Source organism: Canis lupus, chromosome 8, assembly GCF_003254725.2.
Source record: "Canis lupus dingo isolate Sandy chromosome 8, ASM325472v2, whole genome shotgun sequence".
Classification (NCBI taxonomy): Eukaryota; Metazoa; Chordata; class Mammalia; order Carnivora; family Canidae; genus Canis; species Canis lupus.
In genome coordinates this window covers 37,614,560-37,629,125 of record NC_064250.1, presented here as the reverse complement: position 1 = coordinate 37,629,125, position 14,566 = coordinate 37,614,560, and the positions used below count along the sequence as shown (strand labels likewise).

Sequence of the window (14,566 nt, the reverse complement as noted above, 5' to 3'; positions counted from 1 at the left end):
AACTTATTTTTTTTCCTACAAGTTAAAGCAACTTCCTTTTAGTCAATTTACTTTTATCTATTTTTTTAAAATTTAGAAAAGCATATCTAAATATTTTTCATTGTATTCCTAAATGTGACAAACGGGTATGACATCTTCATACCTGGCATCATTTTCTTTGTTCATTATTTAAATATTTCAAGAGGTTCCTATGGCAATGTACAACTGAACCCAAGAGTGAAGGTAACAGCCTTCCCGGGAAAACTGTACAGACAAATGAAGTGTGCTGTGTTAAATAGATCACGTATATACATACATATGAACATTGTAAAATGAAATGGAATTAGTCTTTTTAAAATATTTTTGTTTTATTTTTTATTTTTTTATTTTTTAAATAATAAATTTATTTTTTATTGGTGTTCAATTTGTCAACATACAGAATAACACCCAGTGCTCATCCCGTCAAGTGCCCACCTCAGTGCCTGCCACCCAGTCACCCCCACCCCCCGCCCTCCTCCCCTTTCACCACCCCTCTCGTTTCCCAGAGTGGAATTGGTCTTAATATGGACTAGTAGCACTCTTGTCTTTGGATGCAGAGAAGTAATAATCGTTCCAGTCTATGTTAATCAGATCATACGTAAAATATTGCGTTATATAACTAGCTGGATATTTTTAAAGAAATACTATCAAATGACAGCACACTTACTGGAAAATAACCATGATGGCGTGAAGTTCTGGGAATCTTGTTATATGGTGGATAATGAAAGGAAATATGAATATTTAGCTTGGCTAATTGAAGACTTGGGGAGAGGTATGACAGGTGACTTAAAGTACTTTAGGCTTCAGTGATCTAGCTGCTTCATGAGAAAAGTAACTCCTTGCTAGTGAAGGATACAGGCAGAATGTAGTACAAAATCAACTTGCACATACTGCCACTAATTTAGTAATATTAAATATATTACATGATGATTGTCTCTGAATGAAGTACCATTATGTATCATATCTTATTTCAAATTCAGACACATATATTCAAGATATCCTATATAAAAGTTATAGAATAAGATTCTACAGTAAGTCAGTAATTATTTTCACAACAATTTTTATTTTTATTAAAAAAATTTTTTTTTTATTCATTAGAGACACACAAAGAGAGGCAGAGACACAGGCAGAAGGCAAAGCAGGTTATCTGCAGGGAGCCTGATGCGGGTCTTGATCCCAGGACCCCGGGATCATCACCTGAGCCAAAGGCATATGCTCAACCACTGAGCCACCTGGGTGCCCCCCCCCCCAACAATTTTTTTATTAGTACATCTATGTATTGTAGTTTTACAAATGAGACTAATTTTTTAAAAAATTCTTAGAGTCACAGAATACCTGATGGGGCTAAGCTAGACCATGCCCAGAGACAAATGACATATATTTTCTGTGGTTGTTAAGTAACCTGTTTGTTGAGCAAAAGAGACTGCTTAGCCTGTCCTTGTAAGGGACTACTCCTCAGCCTGTTTGTAGAGGCATCATGCCCCAAATTCCTGAGAACTCTGAACTTTCTACCTGTCTAGAAATGTGGTAAGGGAACTTAACAATTGTCATGGCCACATGTGTGGCTTATTTGTTACCCACTGAAATAGTGTGAAGCATTCAGAGTCATTATGGACATCTCTCTGTTCTAACTGACCTACAGGCTTTCTCTGAAAATGTAGATTTTATCTGAAACTTCTTTCCATGTGTTGGAAATTAAAATAATATTCAAGGGTTTGAGAGAAACATGACAAGTAAAGGAGAATTTTCTCTGATAGTTTTTCAGAACATTCAAGTGTATATATAGTTTGTCATGGCTTTTGGCATGGTTAGGAGTGCTCCATGCAAGATTTATATTACTGTTAGCTGATATAATTATTAGTAAACTTTCTGTGGCCAGAGAGTAGGCCATATTATTTTGCTCTAGTAAGATAGGGAGACATAGTATGGCTGAAATAAACCCTGAGGGACCCAAACTTCTCTCCAGGAATATTAAGTGTATTCTTTTCATTTTCTTTTCTTTTCTTTTTTCTTAGAGAGGGAGAAGGGATAGAGAAAAGAGGGTAGAAAATCTTAAGCAGGCTCCATGCCCAGTGCAGAACCGGACACAGAACTCGATCTCACAACTCTGAGATCATGACCTGAGCAAAAATCAAGAGTCAGACGCTTAACTCACTAGGCCACCCAAGCATCTTTTTATATGCCATGTTGAAACTACTTGAGTGCAGTAGGATGGGCCAGCTTGTATTTCATTTTCTTACCAATCTGCCACTAGTCTCTGAGGAAGGGACTAAGAAATCATTTGATATCTATAGTCTAGGAAAGAGAAGATGGACTTGTTTATTTAGGGCAATGGATGACTTGCTCAGTAACATGGCTTTGTACAGACCAGGAAGATTGGGTTTCATTTCATTCTTCTGTGTTCACTTCTATTGGAGATATAAACACCCATCTTACTTACTTGTCCAGAAGATGAAAAATACTCTTGTAGTATCTTCATAAGAGAACAATAATAAGTGCTAACAAATAATTTAGTCTATGGCGGTTATAATTTATTTCTTCCTTTACCAGTTATAAATTATGAGAACTTGGTCATACCTGGCACCATTTCTAATCTTGATCTTTAATTTTAGTATTTGGTGCATACTGTCATCTTCAAATATAGATGAAAATAGAACCTCAATTGTAGAATAATTTGGATGAATAAAATATTTCTATATACATACACACTAAATACAAATATATTTTAGACTTAGGGGGAAAATTAAATCATGAATGATTCCACATGCTGCAGACAGTGTTAATATGAGTAGGTGTGTGGATCCAACCTGTTATTTTGTTCTGAGCTGCCTCGATTGATTTGTTTTTAAACTCTCACTAGAGTAAATCTGCAGAAATGTCTATTGAAAAACCTATTTTTGAATGAGATCATAGTGTTTCCTACAACATTTGCAGTTTACTAGACAAAGGTAGAATTATGCAGATGGTTGGATTTTATAAACTGAACTTAAAAAAAAGATGTTGCCATTCCTGTGATTTCTGTTGTATTTGACTGTACTTGTTACATTTGATTTTTCTTCCAGAGCTCTGTGGCTTTCTATTCCTTAGCCACTTTCCCATCTCTCTTCTGGTTCTTATGATAATGCCTGAAAGATGCCTGTATCTTGACTCATGCTGATTGTTTTTTTAATTTGGGATTCATTTATAGTCTATGAAGTACCGAAAAGCCACTTTTAGCTCCTTTACTAGTCGTGCCAAATAACCATAGGCATCTTTGTCTGGCACAGCAGAAGGCAGCAAGAGGGAGGAGAAAATAAATACATTAAAAGAAAAAGAAAAACTGTTATGTAAGAAAGAGATTCCGCTAGTTGTTCACTGCCAATTGCCTGAAATGCTGCTTCATGCCCTCCTCCTGGGCATGGTCCTGGAGTCAAGGAGAGGAACACATGGCTATGCAATCTGGTGGCTTTCTCTCAGGCTTTGTTTTTATGAGTCTTGACCTGTCTTGAGACTAGACCTTCAGGCATTCTCTTCTTTTGTCACATTAGCGTTTTTTCTGATTTCTTTATTTGTGGAATTTTGGTGAGAAAGTATTCACTTCCCTCATTTCTCCTGGGGTATCTTTGAGATACAGAAGATAGCCATTAAAAAAGGACCTATAAAAAAAAAGGATCTATATCATGGTAGAATTTATAAATGGAGAAAAAGCCTATCCTTTAAAATTTACCTCCACCTCAAACAGAAATATGGTTTTGTAGGATATTGTGCAATTGCTATGGAGTGGAAAATAAAGATAGACACAATCCATGCTCTTATGGTGTTCAGCATCTCAAGGGGGAGGAAAGACTTAAACACTAACAGAGACAACATATGATTCCAAATCATAATGATTCTTAAAATACAACATGGGGAGCTACGCAAGATTTTTAAAAGGGGGGGGTGAATCTAATTTAGGTTGGAAGGGTGTGGGTCAAAGAAGGCAATAGAGAAAGCAATAGAATTTGGACATGAAAGCTTGTTAGAAACTGAAACTCTTCACATATCTTATAATAAAACACAAATTACCTGTGTGCTCATCATAAAGTTACTGGTTTGAAGATGGAAAAGAATAGAAAGGAGAAAAAGCAAAGATCCATTAGTCCATTAAGTACTAATAAATTATTAATTAAACAACATTAATTAACTGTACATGGCCTGCACATTCCATTTGCCGTAGAATAATTTCAGCTGATAATTTCAACTGATCATTCACATTGGTAAAAATCTCACTCTAAAGCCAATGACAAAAAAAATAAATAAAGCCAATGACAACACATAAATTGATATGGGATGTACTGACCTCATTAGTACCCTAATCCTGATTAAACCAACCAACATATATCTGTTTAGAACTGGATCTACTGCCTTTGTGGGCAAGTGTCAAAGAATAATACATTCATGACCTGAGAATAGCTTTATTCATTCTGTTATCACTTCTGCCAAGGATGAAAAATGTTAGAATATTTTATAACCATCTTGTCGTTCCAAATAAAGTTTCTCTACTCTTCCAACTCCTCATTTTCCTGTATTTCCAAAATGAATCCCATTAGCATTGATTGGAATTGCATTGTTATAATTTCAGAGTTAAACCAAATAGCAGAGACTATCTGAAAACTTGTACAGGTCAGTCAGGATGAGATATATAGTAGGCTGAGGAGAAGCAATTATAGAGCCTTCAGGAGGCTGAGGAGAAGCAATTATAGAGCCTTCAACTCTGCACTAGAGGAGTTATAGATAATTCCTCTAGTGCAGAGTTGAAGGTTCCACTCCTGGAAGCCAACGTGAAGATGAATGGATTCCACAGTTTGGGTACAAACTAGAGGGTGGTATAGGTGGGGTACGATGGACAAAATGCTAGGCCAATAATAAGGAGACTTGAGTTCTAGTCAGCTAGTCTCCCAGTCTAGTTGTCACATTCCATTTAGATGATCAATTACTTTAACTCACTCAGATTCAGGATATCTATTCTTTCATGATATTTTGATTTTTCAGATTAAAATTTAAACATATATCTGGGAAGTTTTGTGTGAAATATTAGTAGTTTCCTGTTAGCACCCAGGAAGAAAACATAAGGCAGTCTAATTTAAATAGTATAATATTATTAACCCTGTATCAAACTTTATCTTGGGACAGTGAATGAGAAATCAATGGGAAGTAGCCTTCTTAGGAGAAACCAGTCACCATTAGCAGAGAAATAACCAAACCCAGCCATCAAGTCACACCTAGAGGTTTCACTTAAGATTCCTCTTGTCTAGGGCACTATTTAAAATGCTAGTACCTCCAAAGAGACTTTCCCTATTTAATCTGTCAGGTAGTACTTGGCTTCAGAGTGTATTGTAAAGCAGTAAAATCAATGGTCACATAATTTTACATATGTTTAATGATTCATATAGTTCAATAAATCACAGAGCACAATATGATTAGAAGCAATTCCTTTATTTAACATTCTCAACACAGTTGAGAACCGTCCTTCCATATGGTAAGAAAACAAACAGAAACCAAACCCCAGATCCTCTTTATTGCTAATGTTAACACTTTATTATCATTTTAATTTTCTGTTAAAAAGACTTTGATTTAACAATGGCTTATTAACTTTGTAAAATTGTGTATGGTTAGGGGAAAAATGGAAAATTTTTTCTAAAAGAAGGTAGAATTGTCTATGCTGATAGCTGAAGCCTGACAAGAAGTTTCATCAAGAGTTCATAAGTATTTAGATAGATATTGATGTATAAGTTGATGTTTGCTTTAAAGATCTATTTCCTGTCCCAATCTCTCTCTTTTTTTTGTACAAGATTTATTTGTTTATTTGAGAGTGAGCAAGTGAGTGGGGTGGTGGGGGGGCGCAGAGGGAGACAGAATCTTAAGCAGATTCCCTGTTGAGCATGGAGCCTCACCTGTATCTCAGTCTTATGATCTTGAGATCATGGCCCAGGTGCCCCTGTTTCCTTTTCCAATCTTGAAAAATAAATTTTGATTAAGCCTCTAGATTAAAGACATTGTTCTAGCAGTGCAATAGTGAATGAGACAGTCCTGTCACAGTGAACTTACATTCTTACTCTGCTTTCTTTGACCTACTGATACTGTTTTATGGTTACACCAAGAGGTACTTGGCCTCCGGGCCTGGAATACCTGGAAGAATGCAAACCAAGAATCAGAGGTAATGGAATACATATTTAGTCCATGTAATGCAGAGAAAATGTCTGATTCTGATTCCCAGGGTTTTGACTCCAAAGTCAATGTGCTTTGCCCCACACCACTCACCTATTGTGTTCCACGTGCTATGCCACACTCTGGAGATGAAGCTCTGAGAAAGATAGGGAGGATTCATGACTTATGAAACTTACAGTTTAGTGGGGGAGACAGAGAAGAACATTAATATTTTCCAGTTCCCTAATAAAGATTTTAACGAAGCGTTAGTGTTCAAGGTAAAAAACATATTGTATGTATTTGTAACTTTGGTTTTTTTCCTTAACATAGAGAAGGATGGTTCTCACCTGCATTGGGAATGGTGAAGTAAATGCATTATTCCTTTTTTTTAAGTGCACTATTCCTAAACATGCTGTACACTGTGATGCATTGAAGTATCTGAGTTTTTATAAGCATATTGCAATTACGTGATCTTTGATTGTTACTTTGCAATAATGATAGCCAGATAATAACATGATTATGACAATTCTTGCTTCTGTTTTTATTAATCAGTAAGAGGTATGTAATTTTACTAAACTGAATTGGTGTAATTACAATCAGGAACAATGAAACTTGGAATTTTAATGAGCTTATGCTACCTAACTTGGTATGAATATTAGATTAATATTAGGGTTTCCCAATACTGAAATAAATGTTCTTATACTCTTTTTTTTTAAAGATTTATTTATTTATGATAGACATAGAGAGAGAGGCAGAGACACAGGAGGAGAGAGAAACAGGCTCCATGCCGGGAGCCCGACATGGGACTCAATCCTGGGACTGCAGGATCGTGCCCTGGGCCAAAGGCAGGCGCTAAACCACTGAGCCACCCAGGGATCCCCCCAATGTTCTTATACTCTTACTGGTGTTGGGGTTGAGAAAAGCTGCTTTCATTTATACAAGCATTTAGTATGCAGCATTTCAAAAATATATACAGATTTTATTTTCTTAAATTCCCTTGAAGAACCTAAATTTTCTTAAGAACTTAATACTTTAGGAGTGCCTAGGTGGTTCAGTTGGTTAGGCATCTGACTGTTGATTTCAGCTCATGATCTCAGGGTTCTGAGATTGAGCCCCAAATTGGACTCCAAGCTCAGTAAGGAGTCTGCTTGGGATACTCTGTCCTTCCCTCCAGACTCTCTCTCTCTCTCAAATAAATAAATAAATAAATAAATCTTTTAAAAACGTTAATATTTTAATGCAAATTTCAGAAGGGCATCAAACTTACTGCTTATGTAAGACAGATATACAACAAAAACATCTGGTTCTATAATCTAAATTTGGTGAATACTAGAGCTAATATTCCTGATACTAAATTTATCTTTAATTGGTTTTAAGAAAGTTCTTCAACTGAAATCTTTCTATATGCTCACAGAGAATTTCATTTATTTAGCTTTTTGAGGGTTACTGTTAAAGTTTCAAAAATAATACAAAAGATTTGAAAGTAAAACAAACAAAAATCCCCAACAGTCTAATTTTCTTTCTTCATACTTCATTTTTAAAATAGTTTAAAGGAGATTCAAAAAGCGTTGAGAGAAAAACCCAAATATTGATGTTATGACCTTTACTTTCTAAGTAATAAAAAATGTGACATGAGATTATCACGTAATCTTAGTATACCTCTATTGTCTCTATTGGCAATGGCACATAAGAATGTTAGTGGCAAAATGTGCCTTGGTTCACAGAAGTAAACTTTCCAGTTGACTGAGACTTGTACTTTCCTGCAGTTATTTAAGGACCTTGTGAAAAGCCTTTTAAATGTTAGCATTTTCCTTAATATTTATATAAAAATATTACCTATTACATAAGTTATTAAGACACTATTTTTGTCACAAAGTAACACTATACTGCCTCATGAATTTAGACACGTTTTCTTTTTTTTCTATAATCCCAAATATAACAGAGAAAGACAGTTTAGTCATTATGATATTATGGATAACCTCTTAAAATAGCTATCCCAAATGCAATTTATCCTTATGTTTGTTCATATTTGTATTGACTTTCACACAAAATTATAGGCTTTTCCTAAATTAAAATCAGTATAAAATAAGACAGTGCATCACCCAACATAAACACATACACATGTAGATAAACGGTTAAACACCATAGAAGTGTCTGGCCACCTGGAGTGTCATTGTTACTGAAGTTGATCATATTGAGCTTTTGGTTTTCCTGGCAGCTGAATTAAAAGAACAATGTTTTTGTCTAATAAAGGAAGCAAACACATTTGTCTAAGGAGTTAAATATTTTCTTCCAGCATTGAATCCAAAAAGAACTTTGCATGTGAGACTTTTTGTTTGCAAGCAATAAAGCATATTAGTCAATATCAGGTATCTACAAACTTTTTGTATAAAGAACCAGATAGTACATCATTTAGACTTTGTGGGCCATATGGTCTTTGTCTCAACTACGTAACTTTGCTGTTGTGGTGTGAAAAGAGTGATAGACAATAAGAAGTAAATAAGTGAATATTTCTGTGTCCCAGTAAAACTTTGTTTGTGGACACATTACTTTGCATTTCATATAATTTCAAGTGTAATGAAGTACATTTTTCTTTTGATTTTTTTCCCCCAACCATTTAAAAATGTAAAAGCCATTCTTAGCTTGGTGGCTGTACAAATACAGTTTTTTGGGTCAGATTTGGCCTTCAGGTTATAGTTTGATGACCTCTGCTTAAGATTATTGGATATTTAGTCAGATTGCACCAGATTTCTATCCTATTCAAAACTGCAGCATCTCCACCCCTAAAATTCTTAGGTACCTTCCCTGATTTAGCTTTCTTCACAGAACTTCTCATAACCTGAGGTATTATATAAATAGTTCACTTCTTTGTTAAAGAATAAGAATAATTCTTAGAATTATTAGAATAAATATTTCATGCAGGAAGGCAATTTGCCTCTTCCCCCCCCCCCCCCACTGCTAAGTAATTAGCATCTAGATAGTAATTGGTACATGGTGAGGGCTCAATAAATCTTTATTTTATCAATAGATATAATTCTGGGGTCATAAGGGCATATCAATTTGGAAAGCATTAGTATATAAAAGATTATCAACACCTAGCTATGATCATTCAAAATGACATTATGGCTAAGAAAGAGAAAAGAGTATAAGATCAAGCTTTGAGAAGCTCCTACAGGTAGATGTCAGGCAGATGAGAAAGGACTAGAAAGAACACTGAGCAGTAGCTGGTGATATCAGATGAAAAGTGGAGATACTTGATTTTATGTAAGCCAAGAGAGAAAATGAACAACTGTTTTGAAGTCTTCTAAAAGGCACATAAAATAAAATGTGAAAAATTCCATTTATATTTTGCAACATGGAGCTTATTGGTGGACTTGATAAAAACAGATTTACTAGAGTAGTGGAGACAGATGCAACATTGGAGTGAGGAGGAGTAATGTGTAATAATTAAGACAGTGTGATTTTGGCATAGGGACAGTCAAATTGACATATGGTAATGGCATAAGATAATGAGCCTAAAAATTACCCAAACATATGGAAAGATTTTAGATGTGTCAGAGACAGGGGAATGTAGATCTGTGGGAAAGGTCAGACCATTCAATAATTATATCATTGGGATTAATGGTTAACCATATGGGAAAAATTTTAAATTTAATTTTTCCACCCCACAGCAATCAATTCTGGTCTTCAAAGATTTAAATATTAAAACCTGTCATTTTTTTCACAGAAGTAGAAAAAAATTCTAAAATTCATATGGAACTACAATGGGCACTAAATAGTCAAAACAATCTTCAGAAAGAACACACCTGGAAGTATCACACTTCCTGATTACAAAGTATTTGCAAATCTACAGTAATTAAAACAAGATGGTACTGACGTAAAGACATATAGACCATATAGAGCCCAGAACAATTAATTTTTGACAAGAATACCAAAGAACATAAAATGGGGAAAGGATAGTGTCATCAACAAATTGTGTTAGGAAAACTGAATATTTACACTCAAAGGATGAAATTAGATCATTATCTTACACCATATACAAAAATCAACTCAAAACTAAAGATTTGAAATTAAGGCCTGAAACTATAGTACTCCTAGAAAGAAACACAGGGGAAGCTTCTTGACATTGGTCTTGGCAATGATTTTTTGAATAACACCAAAAACAGGCAATAAAATTGGTAAAAGACAAGTGGAACTACATCAAACTAAAAAGTGTCTGCATAACAAAGGAAAACATTAAAAAAGTAAAAAGGCAGCTTATGAATGGGAGAAATATTTGTTAGCACGACATTTGATGATGAGTTAATATCTAAAATATATAAGGAACTCATATAATTCAATAGTAAAAAAATAACTCAATTAAAAAATGGACCAAGGACTTGAATTAAACATTCTTCATAGAAGACCTACAAATGACCAGCAGATATCTGAAAAGATGCTCAACATCCCTAATCAGGGAAATGAAAATGAAAATCACATTGAGGTGTCACCTGGTGTCTATTAGAATGGCTGTTACAGTTAGAAAGAGAGAGATACCTGTTGGCAAGGATGTGGGGAAATTGGAACTCTTGTACACTAGCTGTGGGAATGTAAAATGGTGTAGCTGCTGTGGAGAATAGTATGCAAGTTTTTCAAAAATTAAAAATAAAACTACAGCGGTGCCTGGGTGGCTCATTCAGTTACGCGTCATAATCCCAGGGTCCTGGGATGGAGCCCCATGTCAGGCTCCCGCTCAGTGGGGAGTTTGCTTCCCCTTTTCCCTCTGTGCCTGTCCCCACTCATTTGCTCTCTCTCATTCTCTCTCTAATAAATACATAAAATCTTAAAAAAAATAGAACTACCATATGATCCAGCAATCCTACTTCTAGGTATTTATCCAAAATAATTGAAATCAGGATCTCAATGAGATATTTGCCCTCTGATGTTCACTACAACATTATTCACAACAGCCAACATGTACAAAAAATTTAAATCTATTGGTGGATAAATGGATAAGGAAAACAGTATACACATACAAAGGAATAATATTTAGCCTTAAAAGGAGGGAATCCTGCCATTTGTAACAATATCTATGAAACAGGAGGACATTATGCTACGTGAAATAAGCTCACAGAAGGACAAATACTGCATATTCCGTTTACATTAGGTATCTAAATAGTTAAATTCTTAGAAACAGAGAATAGAATGGTGGCTGCCAGAGACTGGGAGAAGGGGCAATGGTGAGTTGCTTTCCACGTGTATAAAGTTTCAGGTATGCAAGATGACTAAGTTCTAGAGATCTCTACATACTTGGAATACTGTGCCTGTGGTTAATAATACTCTATTGCACACTTAGACATTTGTTAAAATGGTACATCTCATGTTAAATGTCCTACCACAATAAGGAAAATAATATGTAGAAAATCTTTGATTAAATATATTTTTAATTTCTTAAACATGACACAATTTGACTAACAAAGACATATTAATAAATTTAATTTTAGTAAAATTAACACTTTGTTCATCAAATTATACCACAAGAAAAGTGAAAAAATAATCTACAAATTGGGAGAAAATACTGAAATATAATTAATCAGTAAAGGATTAGCCTCCAGAATATATAAAGAGTTCCTATGAATTAATAAGAAAAGATAGATAACCCAGTAGAAAGATAGAAAACAGATAAAACAGACACTTCTCAGAAGAGGAAATACAACTGAAAAACATAATCTGACCTCTAGATTCCCATAATATAATCGTGGCAGCCAAACTTTGCTCACAAATCTTTTTCCCAAATCTTTAGACTAACAAAGAGAACAAATAAAAGTCACCCTTAGAGTATAGCTAATGCTCATATAAGAGACAGGGAATAGCGTAAATATTAATACTGAACTGAACATTTTTTACATGTCCAAACCAAAAGAGTAGACTCTGGGATGCACGAGAGAGCTGGGAGTCAGGAGGAAAAAATACAGAACAGATGAAGAGGATTGTGGTCTTAGTCATGATGGAGGTGGAAAACAGTGACTGGCATTCTGTGTCAGAAAGAACAATCCCATCCAGAATGTAAAATACTGAGGACAGGGCTGAGACTTAGTGGACCAGAGTACATGCTTTTGTGGAATTGAGCAGGTTGGGGTGTGCTTAGGAGAAGAATAAATAGTTTGGGGAAGGCCATACTTCTGGGGAAAAGGAAAACCTTGGAAGACTGATGTTTTTCTTGGAAGCTTTGTGGTGACAAGCTGAAAGGAAGTGTCTGAAGAGAAGAGGATCAGATCCAAATTGTATTGTTTATGAAGAAATTGCACTTAACTGCTGAAACAGAGAAGGGTGCCTTTGAACTAAGCAATCTGGTAATATACAGAAGATTTCCCCCCTGCACTCTTGCATTTCTCACCTCCTCCTTCCCTTACACACCGAGGACTATTTACTTTTGCTGGTTAAAAAACATAAATAATGATAAAAAGTGGAAAAAGGAGAGTTCATATATAGATTTAGTATATAAAGATACTGGAAAAGAAATCAGAAAATAAAACTTTCAACATGAAAGCACACTCCTACAAAAAGCTATAGTACAGAAGAAAATGGATTTAACATGCAAATTAAGTTAAATATAGTAAAACAAGAAATTTAAGATAAGGAAGAACTTCAGTCATAAATCCAAAAAATGAGTGTAGAAAGAGAAAGAGAGCTAATCAAAGTCAGAAAATAAACAAAGGAAAAAAGATAATCTTGCAAGCAAGACTAAATTACAAGTGCCCACATTTTATCTTTTATTATATAATAATAGTTATAAGATGATATATAGAGAATTAAGTAAAAGCAAAAAAAAAATTGATGAAACTGAAATACACAAAGAGATATACCATGGGCATACATGTATTAGAGAAGACAGGCATAAAGACCCAACATCTATTAAATTCGTGCCTATCAAACATGAAATAAAAAGAACAGAACTGATGTTTAAACAGTTTTATAATTCAATAAAGCAACTTAAAACAAAACCCTAAACTACATACCTGGCCTACTGCATACTGGGGAATATGGACTTGTTATCATAAATTTCAGTGTATGTCCTATATACCTTGTAAATGTCCAGAAAATATAGTAGACATCCTAGGTATTGACAAGTGCCCATTTTATGTTCATTGTTTTAAAATAGAAGTATTTATCAGAATTGTGTGATATTATTTAGCCAAAGAGAGCTGAATCACAGATGGGGTTTTCATAGATAACATATAATGGGAAAGAATCATACAAAGTGTTTACAATAAGGAACCATAGAAATCTATGCTAGACATTTGAAAAATGAAGACAGGAGAGGTCAAATTGGTAGAGAAGGTGTTGGGGATGGTCAATAGCTTGGAGATCTTAGTGGGGTTAAGCAAGTGCTGCTGACAGTGTGTGTGAATATGATATTGGGTGTTTAGAGGCATTTACTTCTACAATGACTGAACTGTCCACACCACCAGTCTATAAATGTTCTAATACGGTGCTCCATGACAGTCTGTACCTTGTATCAGGGAATGAGCTTTCTTAGTCAGTCTCTCTGAAATAGAGAAACTTTTGAGAGGGCATGAGCTAAATGCAGAAAATGATTGCATTTATTATGAGAGTGAGTGTGATAAGATCAAAGGTCAGTTTGAGGAGGAGGAAGGATATAAGATTAGAAAGGTCAGGGCAGTGGATAGATGGCCATGTTGCTGTAAAATGATGAGGGTCTTGTCAGGTAGTTGGGTTTTACAAAAGGTGCCAGAGTCTGGGGATCTTTTAGGAAGTGTTTTCAAAAGGTCACCTGCTGTTATGAGAGCCATAATAGATAGCATTCTGAATCAGGCTTAGGGTCTGTAGTCAAATGTGCCTGACACTGTCACAAGTTGACCTGGGATAAATTTATGTTAATTATCTCTGTATCCAGAAGTAAAGGTATGTTATAGAAAGAGCAAAAGGGCTTTGAAGTCACCCAAACCATGGATCTGTTAATAACCTTTGTAAAATGGAAAGAATAGTACATACATTGTATAGATTTGGTGAGGATTAAATTGTTACCGTTGTTTCCTCTTTCAAAGTCTGAACCAATTGAATCTAAGGAAACAATATTGAAATCTCTGCTGAGCTGGGTTTGAGCCTTAGTAGTGGAATATTTGGTTTGCCACTCAGCGAAGAAAATTTTAGATACTGTGATTTTCATAAAAAGGCCTGAAGCCGCTCACCATCGTAGGAAAGATATCTTTTAAGTCACTTTATGCTTCCCCAGACTGTTGCTCATATCTCGTTGATAAAGTAGTAGAGGTTTTTTTGTTTGTTTATTTGTATTTTGGTTAAGAGATTTTAATAGATCAGAAGCTTCTGAAGATAGTGACCGTGTGTTGTTGTTGTTTGTCTACATCCAAAGACATAGCTT

The 14,566-nt window shown here is 35.0% G+C and overlaps 1 protein-coding gene and 1 long non-coding RNA gene across 2 annotated transcripts in view; one reads left to right on the top strand and one right to left on the bottom strand.

Moving 5' to 3' along the window:
- Positions 1–14,566, top strand: part of KCNH5 (potassium voltage-gated channel subfamily H member 5) — a 273,366-nt gene that overhangs the window by 175,444 nt on the left and 83,356 nt on the right. The window lies entirely within an intron of this gene.
- On the bottom strand, positions 1,128–8,094 carry LOC112657271 (uncharacterized). Its single transcript, XR_003134938.3, has 3 exons — positions 6,085–8,094; positions 4,063–4,084; positions 1,128–3,653 (listed from the first exon to the last, which is right to left on the bottom strand). It is a non-coding gene; the product is annotated as an uncharacterized LOC112657271 (long non-coding RNA).